Raw genomic sequence first — 27,074 nt, forward strand, 5'->3', positions numbered from 1 at the left:
CCACAAGGAAAGCCATTTCTCAGACGAGATCTGCGAAACACTTGTGCAAATATCCCTTAGCTGTGGGAAAGAATTTCTATATGATAGTTTGTAAGTGAAGAATGGTAGTATTATGTAGTGTTTTATGAAGCGGTATGTTACAAAGATGGAGGATCATTAAGGCATAGATGTTTGATCACTATATTTTATAGAAGGCAACCCACTTTTAGAGATCAAAATATATTTTTTTATTTCTTCTTCTATCATGTAGTGATACCTATCATTGGTAATACCAAACAATATATTTCAGAATGTTGAATTTTATTTAATTAAAGCTCCATCAATTGGTTTATGAATCTTAAAAATTATTATATAAAGGATCTATGCGAAATAAAAGTATATTATGAAATTTCAAGAAAAATTTACAATACAAAATTTGGAAGTTGATTCTAAGTTTTGGATATTGTAACATACCTATTTGTTTGGTTCTTGTTTTATGATTTTTCTGTTGCATCCCATTTAGAAATAATGGTTTGATTCCATTTTTGCAATAATTTTTTTAAAAAGGAGAATAAAAAGAAAAAGGGGGGAAAATGTGTTTTAATTTTTTTTCAATCATATTTGATTCTGGCATTCTAGATTCTAATCTGAGAACATTTTTTTTTTTTTTTGTTCTTGCATCTAAGTATTACATAATTTACAATAATGAATCTTCCCTATTTATTATAATGCCCTTGACTTCCTTATGAATATTAAACTGGTTAAAGTAAATTAATAATCATTTCATTTCAAGCAGGGAAACGAAAGAAAAAGGAATCTCATGAATAAATAAAGCTCCAATAGACTGTAAGGATAATTGGTTTATGAATTGCAAAAAAATATTAAATAAAGGATCTATTCAAAACAAAAGAATGTAGAAGAAAAATTTACAATAGAAAATCAAGTTTTGTTTATTATAAAATACCTACTTGTTTGGATTTTGGTTCAGGACTTTTTTTTTTAATTATGTAATACTTGATGGGCGCCACTTTGAAATAATGATTTTGAGGATATTTTTGCAATATTTCAAAAAAAAAAAAAAAAAAAAAAAAAGAAAAGTGTTTTAACTTTTTTTCAACTATATTTGATTCTGGCATTCTAGATTCTAATCTTTTTGTTTGTTTTTACATCTAATTATTACATAATTTATAATATTATACATCTTCCCTGTTTATTATCTTGACTCCCTTATGAATGTTAAGCTAATTAAGCTAAATTAATAATCATTTCACTTCAAGCATGAAAACGAAAGAAACAGAAATTTCATGAATAAATACGGCTCCAATAGATTGTAAAGATAATTGGTTTATGAATCTTAAAAAATATTAAATAAAGGGTATATTCAAAATTAAAAGAATGTTGTGAAATTTAAAGAAAATTTTACAGTAGAGAATCAAGTTTTGGTTTCTGTAACATACCTACTTGTTTGGGTTTTGTTTCAGAATTTTTCTGTTAGTTTTATGATCCTCTATGTATGCCACTTTGAAATAATGATTTTGATTGCATTTTTGTAATAATGTTTTATAAAGGAAATAGAAAGAAGGAAAAAAAAAATATACGTTTTAACTTTTTTCGTCAACCATATTTGATTCTGGTATTCTAGATTTTAATCTGAGCTCAGTTTTTTTTTTACATCTAAATATTGCATAATTTATAATATTATGAATCTCCCCTGTTTATTATCATGTCCTTGACACTCTTATGAATGCTAAGCTGGTCAAAGTTAAATTAATAATCAGTTCATTTCATGCATGAAAACTAAATAAAAAGAAATCTCATGAATAAATTAACACCAGAGTAATAAATTATCACTTCGTCTTTATTTTTAACGTTGAATCATCTATCGTAGAATGCATTAACTTGTTGAAAAAGTTACATCAAAGTGCGAACATGTCTTTTATCAATTTAGACAATTTGTTATAGCTGGATTGTTTGATTTATTTTATTCTTATTACGAAGCACGAAGGCCTGCTTTGTGCTTTTTCGCTGATCTTTTAAGAATAAATTAGCCCTTTTTTAAAATTTTGTTAGTTAACTTCGCTAGGTACATTCCGAGATTATTCTGCGGCACACAGCTGGTAAAGAGTAAAACACAAGTGAGCTGGTAAAGAGTAGCTGGTAAACTAGCTGTACTAGCTGGTAAACAATATAACATAAGTGATATAATAAAAAAAGTGATTTTTTTTTAAAACTAACTAAATTTTTTTTAATAAAAAGTAGAAACGGGAAAATGTAAACAATCTGTTTTACAATTACTTTTATTATTTTTCTTCATATTGATTCTTCCATATGGAATACAACATGATGACCATGTAATAAAAGTCGGAATGAATAATTCTTCAGAAACTTATTTGCTTATAATTTAGTCTGCTCATTATTACTTTCTGGTACGCGAAGTATGTAAAGAGAAACAGAACCTGACTAGGGCAGAGGCATACGGGGAAGTTGCCCCGGGCCCCACATCAGAGGGGCCCAAATCGAATAGAAAGTTTATTTTACGTTTCCTTCCTTAATGAACTTTTTTTAAACAAAATATCATGGATGGGGAAGGGATTTTATAGCTATTTTAAGTTCCAGTCAATTTTTTTTTGTTATATATCCATAATGAGGTGAAAAATTTAAATACCACCATAAAGTTCGGTTCTTCATTACTAAAGTAGTAAAGCAGAGGAGGGCCCCCAAAGAAGTTTTTGCCCTGGGCCCCATTAGGCTAAGTCGGATCCTGATGAGAAAATATAATTTAAAACTTTAACTTCCTATGCTGACGGTATCCACGTTTCAAATCTCTTTGAGTTCGAAAAATATATTTTTGGACTTCCATCCTCTTGTCTGTCGCTCTGTCTCTGTGAACACAATAACTCAAAAATATTTTGAATTAAACCAACGAAATTTGGTATATTATATTTGCATCAAATCTGTAGATTTCTATCAAATTTAGAACGAAATCCATTTACAGTAAATCTGTCTGTCTCCTTATCCGATTATAACACATTAACTATAAACGTGTTGAGTAAGATAGATAAATTTGCCGAGCAGATTTAACATGTAACATGCAAATCCATTTCAGACATGGAACCAGATCCGTCATACAGCTGACCGCCCTCGCATAAATCTATGCATGATTACTCAAAAGCGCAACAACTTAAATAAAATCAGGTATGTGATTTGCTACTAAAATTGCAATTATATGTTAAATTTTTTGTTTCAATCAATTGAAAAAGGGCATCCAAAAAGAATATTCAGTTTTCTTTACTATACTCAGTAGCATGTCCCACAAAGTCAGAACCTCATAATTGAGGATGAGAAGCTTCCAGCATGGTTGTTGGTTTTTGCCACCCTCGTGGGTACACGAAAATGTGGGGGTCGGGTACCTTCCATCGATGACAGGACGTACTTCCGACTGGAAGGTTTGTACCGTAGCCGGCGATGGCCCTTAGCACTTAACCGTAGTTCCGCCAGTGCTGCTGTCGCGGCGATCCGGTCAATCAGATAAATCCGTGTGGCTGGTCGGAGTAGCCGGTTAATGTATACTATGAAACATAAAACACTCATATGCCAGACTCTGAAATTAAAAATTTGAGCACCTGTAGCATTGACGGCCTTGTCCAAGGTCTACATTTTTATGATGAAGAAAGATGGAAGTAATATTGTTATTAGAGAACATGCAAAAAAGTTTCGGAGAGGTCCTTCTCACTATTTCTATTTTTTTATTTTTATTTTTAGCCATATACATTTAACTTACGAGAATGGACAACTCAGGACATTTTATACAAATCGAGATCAAAGTCAAAAATTGGGACTGTCCCAATTACTTCATTTCTTAAATTAATAGGTACTCCTTCATCTTTCTTTAATACTCTTGGCCAAAAACACTTTAATACTACTTTGCATAATTGTCAATTAAACCAGTTGTCAAAGTAAACCAGTTAAAAAGGAATAGATGTTTCTTTTCCAGCGGATGCTAATTCCACCAACTTTCAGTGTCATTTTATTTCTTAAGCAGGAAGGCCCCCTTAAGACAATCAGAGTAATTATATCGTCTGAATGCGTTGTAAATTGGATACTCAAGAATTACTTGGAGAACAAAAGTTTTGTACACATTGTAACAGCATTACAGCAGTATCTCATATCCATACTGAATGACTTACGCTTAAACACAGCAATTATATTTGCATTTTTTACATTGACAGGATTTTTGCCTAGTTTAAACTTAATTTACATATTTAATCGAAACCTCTTTATTAAACTATCGCTTAGCCAGCGATTATTTTGAACCATTTCACTTTGAAATTTTTTTAACGACCATTATCTTTATACTTTCTTGTATACGTAGTATAAAGTATAATAATTATTAAAAAATTCGAATTTGAGATTTTGACGAATTTCCACATTTTAGACCTATTTGAGTTCAAAAAACACATTTTTGGAAAATGTCCGTCTGTTGACAACTCAAAAACGCTTTGAGCCAAACGGGTGAAATTTGGTACGGTCTTTATACCAAATTTGTATATTTCTATCAAATTTTCAGCACTCAAATCCACTCAGAGGAAGTCTGTCAGTCCAGTTGTCTGAATATGATTTAGCACTATGACTACGAAACGACGAGAACTAAATAGATAAAATACAGATTTAACATCTATGGCGTAGACTCCTATCATGTTTTCAACCGAATCCAACAATGGGTTGACCGTCTGTCGGTCTGTACTTTCAGAAACATGCAAACGCGATAATTCAAAAACGCAATGACTCAAAAATATCAAATTTGGTACGGGTTTTTGTGACTACAAGTGCAGTTTTATGTCAAATTTTTGTTTCATTCGGTTAGCAAAAACGTGTATAAAGCATAAATTCAGTTTTTGGATACTATTAAATGCATGCCACAGAGTAATCGCGAAGGATGATACGAAAGATTCAATCAAAATGCTAATTTCATACCAAATGTTCAAGCTAAAAAAATATTTCTTTAACTATTATACGCCACCGCCATGTAAGGCGTTCTTAGGAATGACTTCTTTATGATAAGAGTTTGCGAGAAATTTTGAGGAGACCTCACTCAGTGGTTTATATTTCTTTTCCTGAATAAAACTTCGAAGGGAATAATTGTTTATTTGGCCTAATTCAACAAATATAATGGTTCTTCCATCATATAAAACTAAACCAAAATAATCTCAATAGAATTTATTATCTATACATTATCAATGGTTAGCTTCCTAATAATTTGATATGAATACAATGACAAATAGATGAAAACGTAAAAAAAAAAAAAAAAAAAAAAAAATTCAGTGACAATAAAACCCCTTAAAGGCTTGAGAAAGACTGCAATGGAACGTTTTCTAGCACAATGAAATATTATCTGTAAGAATGGTAAATATTTGTTTACATGGCACTAATTGGATCTCCAGTCTCGAAGGTAAAAAAAAAAAAAAAAAAATGTTTTGAACGTGGTAGTTTGAAAGTATGCTATCTATAAGAGTTTATCTAAGACAAATTTGCTTTTACAAGAATTGATAGAATTTTTGAGACATCTTATTTCTGCAGGAAAATAGGATCGCGCCAATTTATAATGAAATGAAATAGGGTTTATATTATTCTTGGTTCATTCTTAAATGTAAGCAATACTCCAAATTCATAAAATTCATTAAACGACGCATTTTTTTTTTAATTTTGGCAAATTTAACAATGATTTAACAGAAAAAAAAATCACTTTTCGGAGTTCATTTTACGTTTAAGAGTTTATTTAAATTTTTTCTTTAAAAATTTACAATGAGCATAGAACTTTTAAGTGTCATAAAGAGTACTTAAAATAATAGAGATTTCATGTTCAAACTCTATAGCTGTGTTTCTTTATAAAGATTATTTAGAATTATTAAGTTAATTTATCCATTCTAGTTAAGATTTATTATTTTTTTAAAGGGAAGACTTTTTGCAAATTTCAAAAGTTTCGATTTATGCTTCAAATAAAGATACTTTTTTTTGTGTGATATCATTACTCTTTTAAATAACCACTCATCTTTCAAAAATATCGGGCCAACGCTATATTAAAAAGTCAGGGCAACACTAGGACTAATTTCAATTATTTTTAAAGTAAAAACTTTATTATAATTGAATACAAAGTGGATTTTAGAATATATTTTTTTACCTAGCGTAGTAAATTGAACAACGTTACATAGTGCATCATTCTTAAAAATAACCATCTGTAGGTGGAATAATCAGCAATGATTATCAATTATTACCAGATGCAGAATTATAAATAAGCTTGCAGCCATGTTCCCTTACTATATTTCGTCCTCGAGATATTTTCATACGACCGTAGCTTTTCCAAGAATATTTAACGAGCAGTTCAGAAGGATTTCAAGACTTAAAGATTACCGTATTAATCAAATTGATCAGCATATTTTTAATACTACTATTATTCAGATTATCATTTACAATACGTTTGCTTTTTTTTTTTTTTTGCACAAATATCTAAATAACCTTCTGTCTATTCATTAACCGTATGTAATAATATTTTCTTTTATGTAATCTTCAAATAAATAATATTACTAGTTTAATCATTACACGTAATTTCAATGCCAAATCAACAATAAAAAGAAAGAAAAAATACACACACACAATATTTGTCACTGTGCATTGATGTGTGATGATACCAACCAGCAGTCATTTGAACGTCTCAGTTGAACAACGCTTGTACCGTGTTCAGAGATATGATACAAATGGGCTAAACATTGTTTATATTATATAATTTTTTAAATTTCTAGTTTTTATACCATTAAATTATTTTAAACAGCGTTTTAAAAAAATTAGTAGGGATTTTGTGCTGGGTTTAGATTCTGTCTAATTTTGCATTCTCAAGAAATTTAATATCATCCACAAAACCACATTTTGCAGAAACATTCCAGCTGCGTAGAACATATTTTTTCCCTCGGCTTTTTTAAGCCTGCAAGAATTCTGCCGCAAGAATTCTTCAGAGTAAATAATGCTAGACCCCCTCCCTGGCTTGATCTACCCCAGACTCTAGCTTCCAAAAGATTGACCTCTGCACCCCAACTATATTTTCCCTTTTGCAGTAACATTCTTTGTTGCCCCCCTCTTCATCTAGACCGCTGGTTTTATGTCTTGTATGAGCATCTTGTTCTTTCCCTCCCCATTCTAATGTTTTTTTTTTTTCCCGAACCTTCCGTGCAAGTACTTCCATTTAACCACAGCGGCAGGAAGCCTGAACGCTTGTTAGAGTCGATGGAGTTTGATTTACTTCAAAACTGGGGGCGGGGCGGCGAAGACCCCAAGGCCCAAAAGGCCATAACCCTCGCCTCCAAATAAGCGACCATCAGCGCAGGGTACTTTACGAGGCTTTAAATCTGGCAACAGCCGGCTCATAAACCCTGACATTTGGAAGATCGTTAGTTCTCGAATGCCCTCCCTTTTCCAGTGAGCGGGCTATTTCAAGAAAAAACGGACCGCCTCTTAAACTGTAACTAATCCGAAATTTCCTCCTTACTTATGTAACGTGATCTTTTGGAGGAAATGATTACATTCTTTTTCTACGGGGGAGGGTGTTTTCAACTTGTTAGAGATAATCATGTACCACTTCTGAGGCTTTTCATGTCACGAAGACTTCTATAAAACTCATTTCAAGAAGATGCTGATAACACAATTATCCGGGAGATTTCTTTTTATTTCACACTATGAGTGGATAATGTGTTCCTTCGGATTTAAAGTTAAAAAAAATATTACTGACTAAAAAAAGAATGTAATTATTAAGTATTAATCTATGTTACTTGTTGAAATAGTCATGTCTTCTGAGTCATTTAATGTCATGAAAGCTTCTATAAAATTCATTTCAAGAAATTACCAATTACCATGCGATTTCTTTTTATTTCACTCTATGTGTGGATAATGTGCTACTTCGTATTTAATATAAAAATATTACTAACTAAACAAAGAATGTAATTATTAAGAAGTAATCTATGTTACGTGTTGAAATAGTTCGTGTCTTCTGAGTCATTTAATGTCATGAAAGCTTCTATAAAACTCATTTCAAGAAAATACCGATTACGAATTAGCATGCGATTTCTTTTTATTTCAATTTTATGTGGGATAATGTTTAGTTTTCTACTGATTTATTTAGAAAAACAAAAAAAAGGGGCATATTAGTCTACTGTACACTACCAAATTTAAGAACTCTAGCTTCCCAGATCGCTTTGAAGAGGCAGTGGGAATCCGATCTCATCCAATAAAAATAGGCAGGATCGAGTTAACCACCCTGACTCGATTAGGCAACACAAATTAAAGGACCCTCATTTCTTCTCTCAACTCTAAAATTCATTTTTTTATTGATTTTAATTTAATTTCAATAACATATCACTTCAAGATAATTGATTTCAGCATATTGCACATTAAGAAACAAAACATTTAAATTTAAGGATAATTTTTAAGAAATAAGTTTAAAAAATATTTTTTAGCATCTTTTGCACATTTTTTCACAACAGAATTTGATATATTTTTAAGCATATAGGAGGGGATTTTTTTTTTTCGAATTATAAGGCAATATAATATAAAAACTTACAAAGGGTGATTAATTTTGAATGTTCTTAAAACAATGATCCAGGATTGGACTTACCTAATTTTAATCTGAATAAGTTCAACCGTAAAGCATTTATAAATTCACTGAAAGTACAAAAAATAAATTTCTCTGAGAATATCACAAAAAATTTCAAGATTTTTCAAATCCCAAAAATTAAGATAGTCCCTAAACAATTGCTTGTTTAATACTCTGATTCTGAAGACTATAACTGAACTTGAATTCATATGCTCAAGGAATGATATTTTAATACAGTACGCAAAATGTAAACAAAATCGTTTTTGTAGGCATTAAATTAAAATTTTGTTCAAAACTTTCTCCCTTTTTAGAAATAAATCTCTTTTTTTGGTCAGTTCAGTTATATTAATGTCCATTTTAAAGCAACACTGGGGCTACCTTTGCATGGACCTCTTAATTTGACACCACGGTCAGATGACGGGAACACATCTGAGCTGGTACCCCATCTCCAAACTAGCACATCACACTAACTGGAAGACGTTTTGTCCCGATGTCTTTAACTTGCACCAGACCAGCGTACACGCCCGTTCTTCGGTGAAATCAGGTTTCGCACTTGAAGCGTTCCGATTCTGAAACCGAGACTTTACCACCAAGCAACTGTGGTCCCTCCCTTTTTCGGTGAACAATTCGGATTGGTTTTGATCTCAATTAATCCGGATAAATGGACTTCCATTTAGATGAATCCATACAAAATGGCATAAATCCATTCATCCAAGTAGAATTCAGATGAATTCAAATAGGTGTTGCATAGTTGTTAATTTGCATAGTTATTGGTGTTGCGTATAATTAATTTGTATTTCTAAAGTATTGGAAAAGGATGCACATTTTTTTTATAGACATAGCTTCAGCTGTTTGTTTCAACCTTCAAGTTGAAACATATATTTTGAATTTTTTTTTTTAAATTTTAAATAAAAGGTTGCATATAATTAAATATTATATATATATATATATATATATATATATATATATATATATATATAATTGTATTTCACAAAAACGAGGGAATAATTAGTTATTGCAGAATATATTAATAATTTTTTTCCAATTAATAAATGTCCAGATTCAACTTCTAAGATAATCTGTTATAAATTATAGCCAGAGATTCGAGCGGATATTAATATTATTATTTTAGTTACGCCAGTAAACTTTGATGACAACATCTTACAATGATTTAGTTTAGCTATATTAACGCCCAGTTTTAAAGTAACACTAGGTCCATTTTGGGACGGACCTCGTAATTTTGAGCCATGGTCGCATGATGAGGACGACACTTAATCTGGCACTCTTCTCCAAACTTCCACACCACACCACCAAAATGACGTTTGGCCCCGACGAATTTAAGGTGCACGAGACACGCTTACAAGGCAGTTCTTCAGTGGAATCGGGTCTCGAACTTAACACAATAAAGGAAAGCACTAAGAAAGAAAAACTTAAATTATGTTTGTAGAATAAAAATATATGCTTATATAAAAGGAACGAATTTTGATATGTTATTTATGCTTGCAAATTGGCGTAGCTGACTGAGGACTAGGTTAAAGTTTTTTTTTTTTTTTTCAGTTTGATTAACTTGAGGTTTCTTTGGAGGTGGGGGGGAGGGGCATTTTTTTTTAGATTTCAAGCATAGTATTATTTCAAAATTAAGTTTTTAAAACATTTTTTTTATTGTTATTTTTCTCCATTTTCAAGGCTTGATAGTAGAGCACTGATCAAATATACTTAATACTGGAGAGCAGCCTTTTTTTGTTGCAATTATTTATTACACAATAGAAAAACCAGCAAATTCAAAAGTTAAAAACAAATATATTACTAAGGGTGCAGATATATTTTTGGAAGTCTCTCGCAAAAGTTTAAATGCTAATTTATCAAATCTTCACATATTGGCAATTATTTGCAGATTAAGGCTATCAGACCACGTGCTTGTAGAAAAAAGGACTTGCTAGAGAGTGAAATTTGTACTTCGTGTTTCTCAATGCAATAGCTGTAATTTAATAAATATGAAAAAAATTCCTCTTTTGAAATAAAAGATGTTTATAGGTATTTAACATTAGGTATTTATTAGATGTTTATAGGTATTTAACATTTTACAGATTTTAATTTAACAATATGAAACTGGTATTATAAAATTTTATACCAGTTTGAAAGTTGCGCAAATCTTTCCTAAATGTTCGCAATTTTTAATTTTGTTTTTATTTATTTATTTATTTTCCTTATTTTCCAACATTATTGCCTTAAAATTCTAACCGTTCCTTTTATTTAATCAAACCTATAATTGTTTAATTTTCTTCCATTCTCCAAAGCTGAAGAAAAAGGGTTATGTTTAAAATTGATTGTTTTCTGGATTGGAAGGATGCTGTTTGTAATGTATATGACAAATAAAAAAAAAAAAAAAGGAAATTACGATATCACAAAATTTACATAAAATTTTAATTTAGATTTAAATATCATAACGCTATTAAAAACTAAACATTTGCATTTTTAAAAGTGCTATGTTGTTACGGGACTGGCCTCCAATTCGGAAAGTCAATGCACACAATAAGTAGAACGCATGTAAGATAGTTAAAATAACGCGTCTTTAATATTTGATAATTTGAGGGAATCATGGACATGAAGTTATATCTAAACGGTTTATAAGAAATCAAATACCACCAATATCCCCAGCGAATTAGCAGGTTGCCAAAGGCAACTAATATATATATATATATATATATATGTTTGTGCGCAAACGTGTAAGACTGAATTTAGAGAATGTTGCCATTATCACCTGATAAATATCGAAGTCCTGATTTTCGTTCGGCGATATTCGTTCCACGATTTTTCATCATACTATATAAATTTGCCAACAAGAGAAAGATTTCAACAAATGGACAACGCAGCAAGCTTCCCTCCAATCGAGAAGTTAATCACAAGTGTTAATAAGTTCAAGAACCTTTGTCCTAAAGAAAGCCAGAGTACAAAACGGACACATAACAGACTAATCATAATTAAATGACATTTCCAATTAATAAGAAACGGCGAAATTTCAGAGGAATTGCCCAATCTTTTCGCCAGCAACCTACCTCAATTTTTCACCAAAACGAAAGAATTACCAGATGCCATTTCGAAAAGCATTCCAAAACTCGCAATTACCATCACCAACAGTCGTCTTCTGGCAGTAAACGAACCAATAAAGCACCCTCGGTAAATTAATGACCCTACCATAATTTAACTCTTGCAGCAGACGAATTGAGTCCCAAAAGGGTGCTTTTCGTCTAATCATCTTAGAAGTAGGATACATCTCATAACAGATGTCTCCGCGCACCATAAATCGCTCGCTGCCTGTCTTAATCTGTTAATCAGCAGCATCTGTTCCGTGAGACAACTTTTACGAGCCCCGTGAGCGATTCGCGAGGCCCGGTCGAGGCGCCTTCGCCCACTTGCCTTGACTCTTGATCTTGCACATTTCCATATTCATGAAAGGCGCATAGCGTGCAGCTCGAATCCGCTATTAAAAAGGAAGATAATCATAACTTTCCGACTGAAATGAGTTAAAAGACAGGTATTTTTTTCTGGAGACAGAAGAGGTTCTGTCTCAGACAATTTTTTTCTTAAACTTCTTTTATTAGTTTTTGAAAGGATGAAGGGACAGTAAAGGGTTTCGAGATGATATTTTTGCAATCTGCATCACAGCCCGATTGCTGCCATCTAAAAATTATAGTTTAACATCATTTGTTTTTTACGCTTATTGGTACTTTTTTAGAATGCTCTTAGTTCAGTATGCTGTTTTCCAAACAGAACTGATATAGTTATGTTTTTAGCAAGAGATGTTCTTCTAGAATATTCTTAAATGAAATGTCATCTAAAAGCATTGGTTTAGCTTTCTTTTCAACTATAGATTATCTTCTAGAATGCACTATCATTTCTTGAAGTCATCCGAAAAAAAAATTAAACCTTTTTCCTTTTCTATTGATACTCCTATAATGTGCAACTATAAACCATTTATGGGTATTCCTTCAGAATTTTCAACATAAAAAAATAAATAAATAAAAAACCCACCGATATATTGTTATTTGTAGCTCATCAGCAGATATTCCTTCAAAATATAATTTATTTATGTATATTTTTCCAGAATATTCATCAAGAAATCATATATATATATATATATATATATATATATATATATATAGTCAACTTTTTCATCATAGATATTTCTTAAAAATACTATTCTCTAATGGATACTCTTCCAGAATTCTTCATCTAAAAGGCATTGATTCATTATAATTTTTAAGAGCTCCGAATATTCCTCCAAAATATTATTCCCTTGTTAATACTCTTCTAGAATATATCTCATAAAAATTGCCGATTTACTGTCATTTTAAGCTTTCTTCTAAATTTTCATCAAAATAATTTTTCGATATTCTATAATGTTTTATGCTGTTGTTTAACTAAGTAGTGCTAATGACTAATAGTGGGTATTATTTATCAATTATACTACGCACAAAACTTCTACAAAAGTTGTATGAGTTTTAAATAAAGTAAGCAAATTTTTATAGAGGAAGGTATATGATGGAATGAATGATCAAAAGGACACGATGGGGGGATAACAAGAAAAATATCTCGATTAAGATTTTGGCATCAATCTAAAATCTATCTAATTGAGCTATTACAGATTTGATTGGTTTTAATTTCAAATTTCCAATTTAAATATTAAATTATGTTAAGGAATTGCATAAAGTAAGTATGAAAGATAAATTTTTTTTATACTAATAAAGCTAAGATGGAAGTTTCGTCCTATAGGAAGGTTTGTGCAGTAATTGCTAAGTAAGTTTTTGAACGAGGTTCAATATATTTTTATCGCCTAAACACACTATGAGAAATAAAGTACTTTTTGAAGAGATGTAGCGATTGGGAAAGGATGGGATAAAAATGGCGCAATATCAGTCTTGGTGACATTGCCAGTATAAAATATTAGTACTTTTATTTCATTTTTAAAAAAAAAAACGAGGTTGTAAAATAATACTGTGCTCCCGGTGTCAGTTAGCTTTACTATAACACTGAATGTCTGCAATACAATTTATTTACATCTATAATTTTTTCGAACTGTCTTAAATTGTAAAATCCTTCAGTGTCATCTTTTAAATCAAAACATCCTAAATCATGTTGGAATGCTGTCTCTACATGTTTATGAAGATTGCAATTTTTCATTTTGTTTCTTATTTCGTACTGCGGTTTAATTCTATTATATAATTAGAATATTGGATAGAAAAATAATTCTTAATCACTTTCTTTATACATTTTTAAAGCTATCTTAATAACTTTATTAAATAGCTAAAATTATTCTAACTAAATTATAATTGATTGATGAGTAGCAAATGATTGTGCTTCAATGTTAACATTGTAAATCTTTACATCAGAATTTATTATACTTCACCATTTAATTTTTCTTTTCAACTTCAATCATTTACCAGTTGGCAATTGATACCATCAATTGCATTTTTTTTAAATTAATAAACGTGACTTCAATTCAATCACTTGCTAATTGAAATTTTCTTTGGCTTCCATAAATAATATCAGATTGTAAAAATGGAAAAAGTGGAAAAACTATTGAAAATTAAAATTTTATTTCATAATAAGTTATTGACTAAATCATTTATGCTACAATTACATTAAAATTGCCTTTTTAATTAATTGTTACGCAATAAAAATTTAAATTTATTTTCATAATATTAATTTATTTTTAATGAGCATTTAACAATTTCGAGCATTAAAAGTTTTCATCCTGTTATATTTAATAATTGCTTTCAAAATATTATTCATAGTTTCAAATTAATTGTTATTCATAGCACGTGACTCGCCAAGTTTTTTTTTTTTTCTTTCAATATTTTTTTTCCTAATAATATTAGCATCAACATACTGGCTTTTAAATCTCCCCCCCACACACAACTTCAAGCAGGTATAGACTTAAGAAAGAACCTCGTTATTTCAGTCTTTTATTTATTTATTTCAGTATTGCGTGATGTATATTAATTACATTCTCATTTACCACTCTCGTTATTTCGTTAAAAAATAAGGACACTACACGGTCTAAACTCCAACATCATGCCCATCTAACTCTCCGGCTAATTAACAAAAATTATCACATATATGTACATTAAACTTCTTACCTCTACAGCGTTGCATATAAATAGCAATTAGCGTCGTTAAAAATACTTGAGTTTATTTTTCGGCGGCGCAAATAAATTGCGATAAAAAAAAACGATTTTATAGACACAAAATAAAAGGCTGTCTGAAGTTGGACATTCTTAACCAGTTGACAAGGTCCGTTTCTACTTCAACTCCACGCACAAGTAAATGGCAGTTAAACATGTTGAAAGGCATTAACAATTTAGTAAAAGAAGCATGTTTAAGAGGGGAATGTATTGGTATTACTCAAAAGTGGAAAATACTGACGTTTTATAGAATTGTACGCTATTCGTAATAAATAAGTGAAAAGTTCACAATAAAATAAGTCACGAATCACAGTTCAATGCCATTCCTTTTTTCTTTTTAATTCACTACGTCAATCTTTATAGTACAAAAAAAAATGTTTCGTTGACAAGGCAAAAAAATTTGGTGACCAAGGCATGCCTAAGTTTCTCATCGTTTGGCTATTTTCTCGTGTACGAAGTATGGAGAAAGTATTGTACTCGTCATAAAGTTCGAAAAACACATTTTTTGAAAAATGTCCGTCCGTCTGTCTACAATAACTCAAAAACGCTTTGAGCTAGAAGAATGAAATTTCATATATGGTCTTTAATCTAAATTTATTGATTTCTAACAAATCTTGAGCAAAATTCGCTCAGAGGAAGTCTATCCGTCCAGTTGTTCGAATATAAATTAACATGAAAACTACAGAACGAATAATCTAAACTGATAAAATTCGGTACACATATTTGCCATTTATAATACAGATATTTTTCGAATTCTGTGCCAAATCCAACAATGTGTTGTCCATCAGCCGGTATTTACTTTCAGAAACATTTAAATGCGATAACTAAAAAATGCAATGGCTTAAATGTACCAAAATTGGTATGGGATCTTGCGATTACAAGCGTATTTCTATATAAACGTTTTGTTTCAAGCATTCTAGAAAAATGCGTTTAAAACACGAATTCAATTCCGTAACTATTGTTAGCAAATGCCATGTAAAACGTTCTTTTATTATAGGATATGAGAGAAAGTTTTGCGGAAACCACTCCAGCTGGTTTTTATTTTTTAAAGAAGTCCATTTCGCCATCTCCTTTTATCTTCAAAATACAATTTCCAAGCAATAAATAATTTATTTGGTGCAGAAAGCGCTATAAAAATTTTAATCAACGAAAAAAGAAAGATTATACATTATATTCTCAGATAGGACTGGTTACTATATATGAAGAAAATCAGAAAATTCAAAATACGTTAACCCCAGAAATGCTGAAAAAGTATTAAGATTTTCCATACAATGCATGTATTATGTCATTGATTAAAAAAAAAAATGACAAAGCCACAATAAATCATGAGTTAAGGGCTCCACAGAGAAAATTTTATTTGTGTCCTTTATCTGGCAAAGATCCCAAAACCTATTCTCGGAGGTACAATTGGAAATAAACTTTCTTTCCTTTTTATAGGTAACGTCCAAATCATGACACTAACATATAAACGTGCACAAAACTTTCTTTTAGTTACTTCTATGGCTAAGACATTTCTTTGTCTTAAAAAAAGATTCCTATAGATAAGTTTTCTATTCAATAATGATATATTGTAGTCATTTCAAATATAAAATTTATTGAGGCAACTGGCATATACTTATTCTTATGGACCAATAAAATATTTCAGATGAACGGTGAAATAGTACTTAATATGAATGCTTAAATTATACGATCTGAATCTAAAAGGCTAGTTTTATATATTACCTCAGTATTATATTCATTTATTTTTATTTGTTGTAAATGGAAAAAAGTTGACTTATTCCTTTCTCGTTTATCAAGTACTATATAATGAGAAAGTATTGTAAATGTCAAGAAATTTTGTCAAACAAGTTTTCAAATATAGACTTCCATCTTGTTTCCTTTAAAAAAAAAAGATTCATGATTTATTAATGAAATTTAGAGGATTTTAAAGCAAGGTATTTTATAAATCTTAATGGTCCGTTAAAACCAAGAGAACAAAGAAAATTCGTTGCATAAAATTAATGAAATGACGCCCGTGCACTTTGAATTCACTGAATAAGAAAATAATTTGTTTATATCAATCAATAAGCGCAAAACGTTTCATTTAAATATATATAGATAAAAAATTCTAAATAGCAGAGAATTAATTAAATAAAAAAGGTGGAATTGGATCAGGAAATAAGAGAAACATTTTAGAATGAAGTTAATATGAGCTAAATTATATATATATATAATTTTCAGCAATATAAAAATATTGTTTATGTTTAATAGTTAAATAACTTCCAGTTCAAAGGTATTTATCTAGACGGGTTAATATTCTTTGAAGAACTTCGGTATTGGCTTGTTCATACTTGTCTGCTATGGGATAAAAATGTATAATAGATATATAATGATAAATTTCTGCTTTCTATAATAATTTGGGAATTATTCTGAAAAGCAAAAATTTATAAACTCATAATTTACGAATTCATATCTTACAACATTCTGATGGTACATTTTGCGATCTAATCAGAAGTCTAACTGTGGAACGCGCAGGAACAAGGACTGATAAACTTCTTAGTAAAAAACACATTCTGCCTTTTTTACGATTTTTTTCACTGCTATTTAATATTGATAAGATGGAATCGGAGAACATTTCAAAAACGTACAAATATACTGGTAGCAAAAATTTTACAACTTTTTAATACGTGACAATTTTTTTAAACAATTTTATGTTGCTCTACATTAAAAATTATCATTTTCGTTTATCTTTGTTTTTGTTTTTTTACATAAATTTTGAGAAAAGTGAATCCAGACATTGAGCATCAGGAATTAAACATTAAAAAAAATCAAATTTTCGAACTATGGCCACCAGCCTTTCAATATTTTTTTTTAATGTTCTTCAAAAATTGAAACAATTTGATCTATCGTGCAATGCTCCAATATTACACAATTGGCTGTCAAATGATTTTTTTTAATAGAGTTGCCAACGCTTTACTGCACGAATGACGGGAAATTCAAATCTTGCATTAATTTAGGGCAAATGAAGTTTTTTTTGAAAATCGGGAACTTTGTTCCGCTAAATGCGGAAATATTAAAGAAATTCTGAAGATCGATGATATTCCAATAACAATTTTGTGTAAATTCTCGCAATGATGTAAGCAAAATATTGATAACATAAATAAAATACTCAAAGACGACAAATAATAAAATGATAAAAGATTAACGAAATGAAAAATGAAATACATGTGGAGCTGCTTTTAAATATGCTAAAAATGATTTAAAAAGCTCAAGAATATGTTTTAAATTTTCATCAAACTAAACTAAACTAAACTAAAAAAAAAAAAAAAAAAAAGATTTTATTTCACATTATTTAAGAGCATAGAGCTGAAGTAACATTAACTTATGAATTTTTAATCTAAATAATAGCATCCGAATTCTAATGGTGCATATTACATTTCCGCATATTACATTTTTTATCTTATAAGTTTAAAAGAGCAATTTTTGTATACATAAAAAATTATTTATTTCGCGTATCTCGGAAACGGCTCAAACGATTTGAATCAAATTTTATATTTAGATAAGATTTTGCTTTTTAAGTTTATCTATGAAGGTGTCCTACCAGAAGAAAAATTCAATTTTATTCATGCAAAAAAAATTATTAGTAATTATTATAGTATGTATTCAACTTCAGCTTCGAAGTGTGGGCAGCGCAGTATAGTAGTCAAAACAATATGAATGATGTGGGAGTTGTGGGTCCTCGGTTCGAGTTACGCTTTTTACTTATGTATTTATATTTAATATTTTTGCTTTTTAAGTTTATTTATAAAGGTGCCTCCACTGAAAAAACGTGATTTCAAACACACACACACCACTTTTTTATAACTGACTATTAGTGCTTTTCATATCTGTTCTCATACTGGTAATGTCATATAACGCCATTTCGGACCTGATTTCATCATAATAAAGCTGAGAATAAGTTCAAAAACATAATGATAGATAAACTGTAAAATAAATACAGTAATATAGCAGATTGTTTCGAATAACATGTTAAACTAAGTACATTCATGATTCTTTTGTCATTTAAATAACCAGTTTATATGAAGGAAAAACTGAAAAATCGTATCTAAATATTTTACCAAAAAAAAAAAAAAAAAATGGGGAATGGGGCTCAATCTTCCAGGTATTTTGTTTATACGAGCATTCTATCTATTTCAAAACAAAGTTTTGTTTCGGTATTTCTAGAGTTTCTGGGGCAAAAGAAATTAAGAAAGAAATTGGTATTGCAGCGGAATATCTAAAGCTTCAAATAAAATAATAAAAATTTTGCAATTCAATAAGCAAAAAAAAAAAAAAAAACGGGAGGTGAAAACATCGACTATTATTTACATAAATTTAAATCTCATCTAACCATTCAAGATGAATGGGTGCGCACTTCCGATTCTTTTAAATCACGTTAAGTGCTCTCGCACTCCGAAAAGAGAATATGCGGTAGTTTTACATTTTTAAGAAAATCGATCTTATCTCTCGCTAAAGTGCTTAAAACTCATTTTTCTTGCGGGAAAGTTAATGGATTTCTTGTGTTTTTCAGGGTTTTTTCCACTTCAGCACCTCTCTCCTGAAAAGAGTTGAAGTGGGGGGCAATATTTTAAACACGCTCAGCAACATAAACAGAGTGACCAAAAATGGCTTTCATAAAATAAAACTAAATATACCCAGATATTCGAATCTTGAAAGTTATAAATATTGGGAGAGGCAAAGAAGAAGTTAAGGAATCAAATGGCACCTAAATCATGAAGATTAAACTTCGAAGATTTTTTTTTTTAATGAAAACTACATTAAACCAGAGGGAGTGATCCTCCCATAATTTTATCGCATACTCTCTAATAAATACTTAAGTATGTTTACCCACTCAAAAATAAATATTATTATAATTCGGTATAATGAATAGAAACCTGGAAAACTTTTTCAATCCCAAATAACCAAAATTTGCTACAGTCTTGGGTTTATACGAGATGTATGATCACTATAACGATAAACAACCACATAAACACTTTCATTTGTGTAAAACAGTAGCGGAAGTAGGAGGAAAGAACTAGCAACTTTAAACCTTGTTCAGTAAAAAATTAATTGATTGCTTCAAGCTAGAAAAAAAAAAAATCCATTAAGCCGTGCCCTTTCAGACCAAAAGCAACTCTGATACATAAAGTAATGTCATCCACTTTTTTTAATGGAAAAAAAAAAAAAAGACGAAGCAGCAAACCCATATGAGAAGTTTCTTAATCTAATAATGGGAAGCTGTTCTAAGTTGATTTGTCAACTACAGAGATAGTAAAGAAGTATTAGCTTGGAGAAAAGTTGAAGGAGAGGGGGGGGGGATCTGAACTGTAACTCACGTAGGGTGGAGAAGGTATAATTGACTGCGAAAGCTACGGCTGTAAAAAAGATAAGAAAATTGCTACTCTCAGATTCTGCGGACCTCAGATGAGGCAAGTGTTTAGTATCTCGGATAGACCGTAGATAACATTAAGGAAAGCGTATGGGTTCAAATACGTTCAGAGCCCTGGGGAATGTTCCCTGCAATTTTTACAAATTACTGTATTTTGGAACAACGACGAGCCATTTTACGTTGCATCAAGTAGACTTCTGTTTACAGGTGTCGAATAAATTATACAAGGGCAAGAGAGTTTTGTAATATTTTTTTGAAAGCATCCATTTTGAACAGTTGCGAAAACATAGAGAGTACTCATCGTTTATAATACAAAAATAGAAAAACCGAGTTTGTTCGCCATAAAAGAACTACTTAGGAATAGTAGATAAAAGCGACGTGAAATTTCTATATGTCAATCTGCATCTATTTTTAAGACAAATATCCTCAACTTGACATCCTCAAATTTTAAAAGCAATTGCCTTTGGAATTGTTTCGTTAAGTTAGATAAATTCTTACAGAAAATTTATAATTTATGTAATTATATATATATATATATATATATATATATATATATATATATATATATATATATATATATATATATATATATATATATATATATATATATAAAAACATAATTTTGTTTGAAGCAGAATGCAGTTTCGAAGACAGAAAGACAAATTGAAGTTTCAAAGTTCGCTTTAATCCATCCCGGGATGGCATAATTTATTTACAAGAGGGCGCGGACAAAGTACGCCCGCTCACAGCAACAGATTAGTCAAAAAGTGCGTAAAAAAGAGGAAGAAACAAATTATCCCTCTCTTATATACTGTGATGTTTTAACACAGGGATTTTTTAGAAGAAATTGTCAAGTCAGCGGTATTTTGCCCCTTCACGCGGAGTGTGGGAACGTTTAGGCTTTTAGCCGATTCAGCAATTTTACAAAGCTTCCGTTGAATTAAATTAGATAGAAAAAGTGGAATGGGATCAGGAAATAAGAGAATGTTCCAGAATGAAGTTAATATGGGTTAAATTAAGATAAAAATTAAGAAAATAATTAAGTTTTAAATTAAATTTTAAAATATCATTACATATATATATTCTCTTAATCTCTTATAACTGAAAAAGAAGTGCAATAAAATAATTTTAATGCAATTAATTTGTCTACTTATCATAGCTAAAAATTATTATTATTTTAAGTTTTGTGATTCATTCTCATCTAAGTTTTAAAAAATAAAAGTTAAAATAATAAGAATAAATGATAATTTACTCATCTATTCCTGAAGTGGTATTTTGTGTAATTCAATCCGAGAATTTTTAAAAGAGAATGAAGGTGTTTAAGCCAGAGTTAAATTCGGAAACAGTAATTGCCCAGACTTAACCTTTTGACTGTGGAGAAGCACTCAAAAGAAGCACAATATCTATTCTTATTCATTTCTATAGAGCTCCATTAGGAATGTAAGGTTGGAGCATAAAATTTTGCTTAAACCAATTATTTAAAATTAAATATAGTTATCCTTAAAATCAATTAATTTGAACAATTTAATTAATATTGCAATTAACTAAAAATTAATAGTTTATTAAACAAGAAAACGGAATAATATAAGGTATTTTATTATAAATCTGGCCATTTTCTTTAAAACAAGAATGAATTTGCAGTACATTTTTTTTTTTTAAATAGGAACAAAAAGTGTAAAACCACAGCCATTAGAACATCCGGGGGATCAATATAATTTCTTTCTTTTTTTATAATTGAATTCAGAATGTTTTTAAAATCAATACTAAACATCCTGAGATAGTTAAGTACAATTTGCCCTTCCCCTTTCCCCTTATTTGTCCTTCTCCATTCCCTCCCCGCCCCCAAAAAAAAGAATAGTTTCATTTGTACAAACGCAATCCAGTTAGAGACAGATGAAAATACGTAATTACATTAGGCAGATTTTATAAGTGAATTTAAAACTGGCCGTAAATTCCAGTTACCGTTCTGTAACTTTTGGATTCCTTACAAGCCTATTATTTTCGTTGTTACGCATTTTTTTAAGCTTTAAAATTAGAATAAAATCTCAAAACAAAACAAAAAAAGTGAAAAAGAAATTCAACCAAACTCCTATTACAATACCTATTATTATTACTCTAAAACAAGTGAACGGAGTAGTAAATAGAAGGGTTAGGAATTTAAATCGCTATTTATTTTCTTACACAAGGCGCCTTTAATGGAAAAACAAAAACAGTAACTGATTTTCGCTCGCCAGGATGAATAATGAACGATAAACAGAACTAGCAGACAGACACAGAAACAAGCTCAGCAGCATGATCATTGAAAATAAATCAACAATGAAACTTTAAAGACAAAACATTTTTTGCAAACAGCTCGAAAAGAAGGGGAAAAGAATACATATACAAAATAAAAATTTATAAAAAAATGAAATCTGCTATCCCAAATTTCAAACTATCACGTGAGAACACTTTTTTTCGATGAGTTGCTTAGAGCTAGAAAGCGATATTTGAAACTCAGAATCGAAACGGAGACGTTTTGCGTTGAACGTTGAGGGTTGCGATTCAGAATCCAAATGGACACGTTCTGTGTTTGAAGTTGAGTTTTATAATTGAAAATTTGCAACACGTTTACGCTTTCTTCGTTCCGGTTACGTTCACGTTTAATTCGATCAGCTTCTAATTTTAAATTTTCATCATTCGTTTTTGTTGATTGAAGGTTTTGTCGTTTCGAAGCTCTGCGTTTGTTGTTCTAATCAAACTCTTTCTTTAGTTACCAGCCTCTGTTCGCTCTTTCGTTCAGTTTCTTTTTTTTTCTATGCAGGGTTTCATCGGGAGAAAGCTTAGGACGCCGCATTTATGCTTTATTCATTGTTTAACGTACAGTCGAAAACGTCGTTTCCTAAAAAAAAATCACTAAAAACTCGTACGTTATCGTTTATTTTATTTCATTTAATATTACAGCAGCGTTGCCACTTTCGATAAACTAAAAAAATGTAACAACGTTGTCATTGACTTAAACTTTTGAATTACAAATTAAAATTCTATTTTTAAATGATTTTTTAAAAATAATTTAACCATATTTATGAGTAATTTAGCTCGCGCGGAATAAAATTTAAAAAAAAAATAATTGGAAATCAAGTTGTAACTTTAGGTGGCGATAAATTTCCAAATGTGGCAACCTTCCGCATTATTTTCTAATATTTTCGAATAACCATAAAAGCGAAAAATCGATGCCTCAGAAGCGATAAATCGCCAATTTGTTGTCTATGCATTTTGAGACTTCAAAAACGTCAAACCAAAAAAGCAATACTGGTAAAAGCAGGTCAACCTTTTAAAATCGCAGCTGCTTCCAAAGAAGCATATATAATAATAATGCAATACTGGTAAAAGCAGGTAAAAAAATATATGCGATTAAAAGATGTTGATGAATATTGTCATTTATGCTTTATTCATTGCCTACGCGATTTCGAGCTTCAATTATTCGAAACCCCCAACGAAAACAACATCATGTTTTCACATGATAAAATAACTGCATGCAAAAAATAAGAGATAAAGAATGAAATTTTCGATCAGAACAAATGTGCAATACTTATCAGAAACACAAATCTGCCACATAAATATAAATAAAAATGTAATAGGATGAAAAAGGAAGTCTAGGACTTTCCATACAAATGCTACAAAATAATTAAATTAAACGATAAAGATAAAAAATATACAAAATGCAAAAACTAAAAAAAAAAAAGATAAAGGTATTATATTTTGAAATAAAAGAATAGGACAAAACTATGAGAGATATAAAAAAAAACAAGGAGATATTTTTAAAATTTAATGAAAGACAATGTTTAAAAAAGAGAATCTTAAACATTTTGCATGAATCTTGTTATTGCAAAGTAAAATTTCTGTTTTTGTAAATACTTAAAAGAATTAAATAGACAAAGCTGTACAAAGAATGTAGCTGTACAATTAATGAAACAATTCTTAGATTTAAAAAAAAAAAAGAAACCTCGTTTAAGACACCATTTTACACAAAAATTGCGTAAAATCATTAAAATTCAGCTTAAATTAAATTTAAATTAAATAAATGTTTTAACATTTCTTTTAAATCTTTTTCAGAGAATCATTTCGTACACATCTAAAATTTATCTCAAGAAATTTTATTACTGTTTGTCAACTGATTTATGTTTAGCTTTCAAAAACAAAATCATATAAGATTTTTCATTATAAATTATTTAAAATTTGATCATCTGTAAATAATAAGAAATATTTCAAGTTCTTCAAACAAATATTCATTTGAGACTGCGAAATTAGCCATTTTGCTATGGATATTATATCGAAATTACTATTGATATTAGTTTATTAAGAAACTTAATAAACCAATCTAATTTTTTTTTTCAAATTCAGAAAATGATGAAATAAAGAATTATAATAAAATTTGAACGAAATTCTTTCATTCTAATCATTAATTTGGGCAGGAACCTAGGAAAGGAAGTCGTTAAACATTATGACCTTTTTAAATGTAATGTTAAGTTAGTGAGATCTAAAAAATCGTTTGCTTGCAGTTAATAAGTAAATTAAAGAAAATATTTCAGAACTAGAAGTAATTTAAAACCAAAAACTTATTTCGGAAAAAGACTGTATATTTTTACAAGATGATTTTATAAATCAAATAATAGTATTAAGTAATTTATTATAAAATTCCTTCAAAATTAAAGGATTATTTTTAAACATTTTCATATATGGATCTTAAATAATAAAATTAAATTTTCAATGTTCTTAAAATGTTATTTTCAACATTTTTCTATCCATAATTTGAGAATTAATTTTTATCCAGAAGTCATAAGATGTAAAGCACTAGACATTTTAAGCGGTAACTAATAAATACATTCTCCTGATTTAGAGCCATAAGTATACGTAAAAAATAACCGGTTGCGTAAAGTAATTCCGAATTGGAAAAAAATTTATTTTATTGTGAGGGATTAAAAGCATCTCTTTTATTAAAAAATTATATATATCAACTGATATTGACGTAGGAATCATTCCACACGAGCAGATGTTTATTATTTTCCCGATTTCAATTTATTTCAAATAATCAGTTGATTGTTTCTCTTGCTTATTTTGTGTCCCTTAATCTATGATTCGGTATTATAAAATTATTTTATTAGTCCAAAGATATTACAGCAAATGCAACTATTGTTGAAAAATATAAATTTCAGATTAAAAACAATTTAACAATAATTAATTATATTAATAATATCTACTTCACCTTACATTTTTTATGAGCATATAAATGATATTTATTTCATCATCTAAACATCATTAATTACAACAAAAATATAAAAACATATATTAATCAGTCTAAATGATATTCTGCCCAATAACAGAGCCAATCCTTGCAATTACCTATGTTATAAGAAAATAACAGAGCATTGATTATTACCAGTGTCCTACTAATTCCATCATACAAATATAAATAATTTTCAGTTATTAACTAACAATTATTTACAGAGTATTCGCAGTCTTTCTTTAAAGAATGTGTGCCCAATAATCGTAAGCATGATAGAATGATTTAAGCTCTGAAATTTAAATTATTCCATAGAAACTAATCATTCCATGGGATTCCATAGGAAATTACTTGTATTATTTATTATCATATTGCATTACTCTTAGATTGATATCATACAAATCACAAAGAAAATCATTTTTTTTTCTATCAACTGAAAAAAATAAGCACTCAGAACCCAATGTAAACAAAGAATAGGCCTCAAATTAACATTCCAAGTAACAGAATGGGAAATGAAAACATGAAATATTCGTTAGTACCTGCATATTTGAAGAACAAAGTCCTATCCACCTTGCTGTGTTATCAGGACGAGGTTCCAGTTCCACAATGAACGTAAGCGAGATGATGGAACGAGTTGTACGAGCTGATCATGTTCCATTCATGACAATCTGCAGGTTATCTAATTAAGTAAACACGGCGTGTCGCTCCTTTCGAGAGCAACGACTTAGCGCCACCGTCCCCACCGGAGCACCAGCAGACTAGTTCTGGAGGAGAGGGGCTTTAGCGGCACCTTTCAAAGGCGGAAAGCGTTCGCGCCGCTAGGAGGCTTGGCTGTCAAAAGGGATCGCCTCCAAATTGCCTTTATCACACACGTGTTAAAAAAGAATTGAGGAGTCAACGACTTTCATGTAAATGGATTTTTAGTAGGAACAAATCTTTTGAGGTAATAAAATAAATATATATTATGAAATGCTATTTTGCAAGAAAATTATTATCTTTCATTTATATATATATATATATATATATATATATAAATGACTTGAAAAATAGAAAACAAGCAAACAAACAAACAAAAACATGGAGTTCTTTAATGATTCTTATTCTTCAAACTTTCAAGAAATAATCCAGTGTTTAGGTTTGTCAAGATTTCTTTGTACAAGCCATGGCGATAGCAAGATGTAATCTATACAGAGTGACAGTTTCTTTGACTTTAGTTTAGTTATATCAATGCCCTGTTTTAAAGCAACATTAGGGCTTTAAAACGAGACGGACCGCAAAAAAACTAAACTATTTTGGAACGGACCTCTTAATTTTGAACAAGAACATAATTCATATCCTGTAAATACGATAACTCAAAAAAGCAATGGTTTAAGTAAATAATCTCTAGTGAGCTGGTATAAGGCCGAGTTAATATTCTATAAGTCTTTAGGCAATGCAAAACTTGATGCCCAATTTTTCCTCCAAAATGTCAAAAAAAAAAAAAAAGTTTAATTTTTATATAAGTAATTTGAAGTAACAAATTTTAACAAACTATAATATTAACACACTTAGTATTAAGATTAAAACACGGATCTGTTCCTAAAAAATTGTTTTCTGTATATCGCG

At 29.8% G+C, this 27,074-nt stretch overlaps 1 protein-coding gene across 1 annotated transcript in view; it reads right to left on the reverse strand.

Annotated features, from left to right (window-relative positions):
* The window catches only part of LOC129978599 (four-jointed box protein 1-like), a 53,243-nt gene extending 27,027 nt beyond the window's left edge, over window positions 1-26,216 (reverse strand). Inside the window, exon 1 of the mRNA XM_056090648.1 lies at window positions 26,009-26,216. The gene's annotated coding sequence lies outside the window, so the exon portion shown is untranslated. The remainder of the gene's footprint in view (window positions 1-26,008) is intronic.
* Window positions 26,217-27,074: the final 858 nt, after the last annotated feature.

Source organism: Argiope bruennichi, chromosome 1 (genome assembly GCF_947563725.1).
Source record: "Argiope bruennichi chromosome 1, qqArgBrue1.1, whole genome shotgun sequence".
Taxonomy (NCBI): Eukaryota; Metazoa; Arthropoda; class Arachnida; order Araneae; family Araneidae; genus Argiope; species Argiope bruennichi.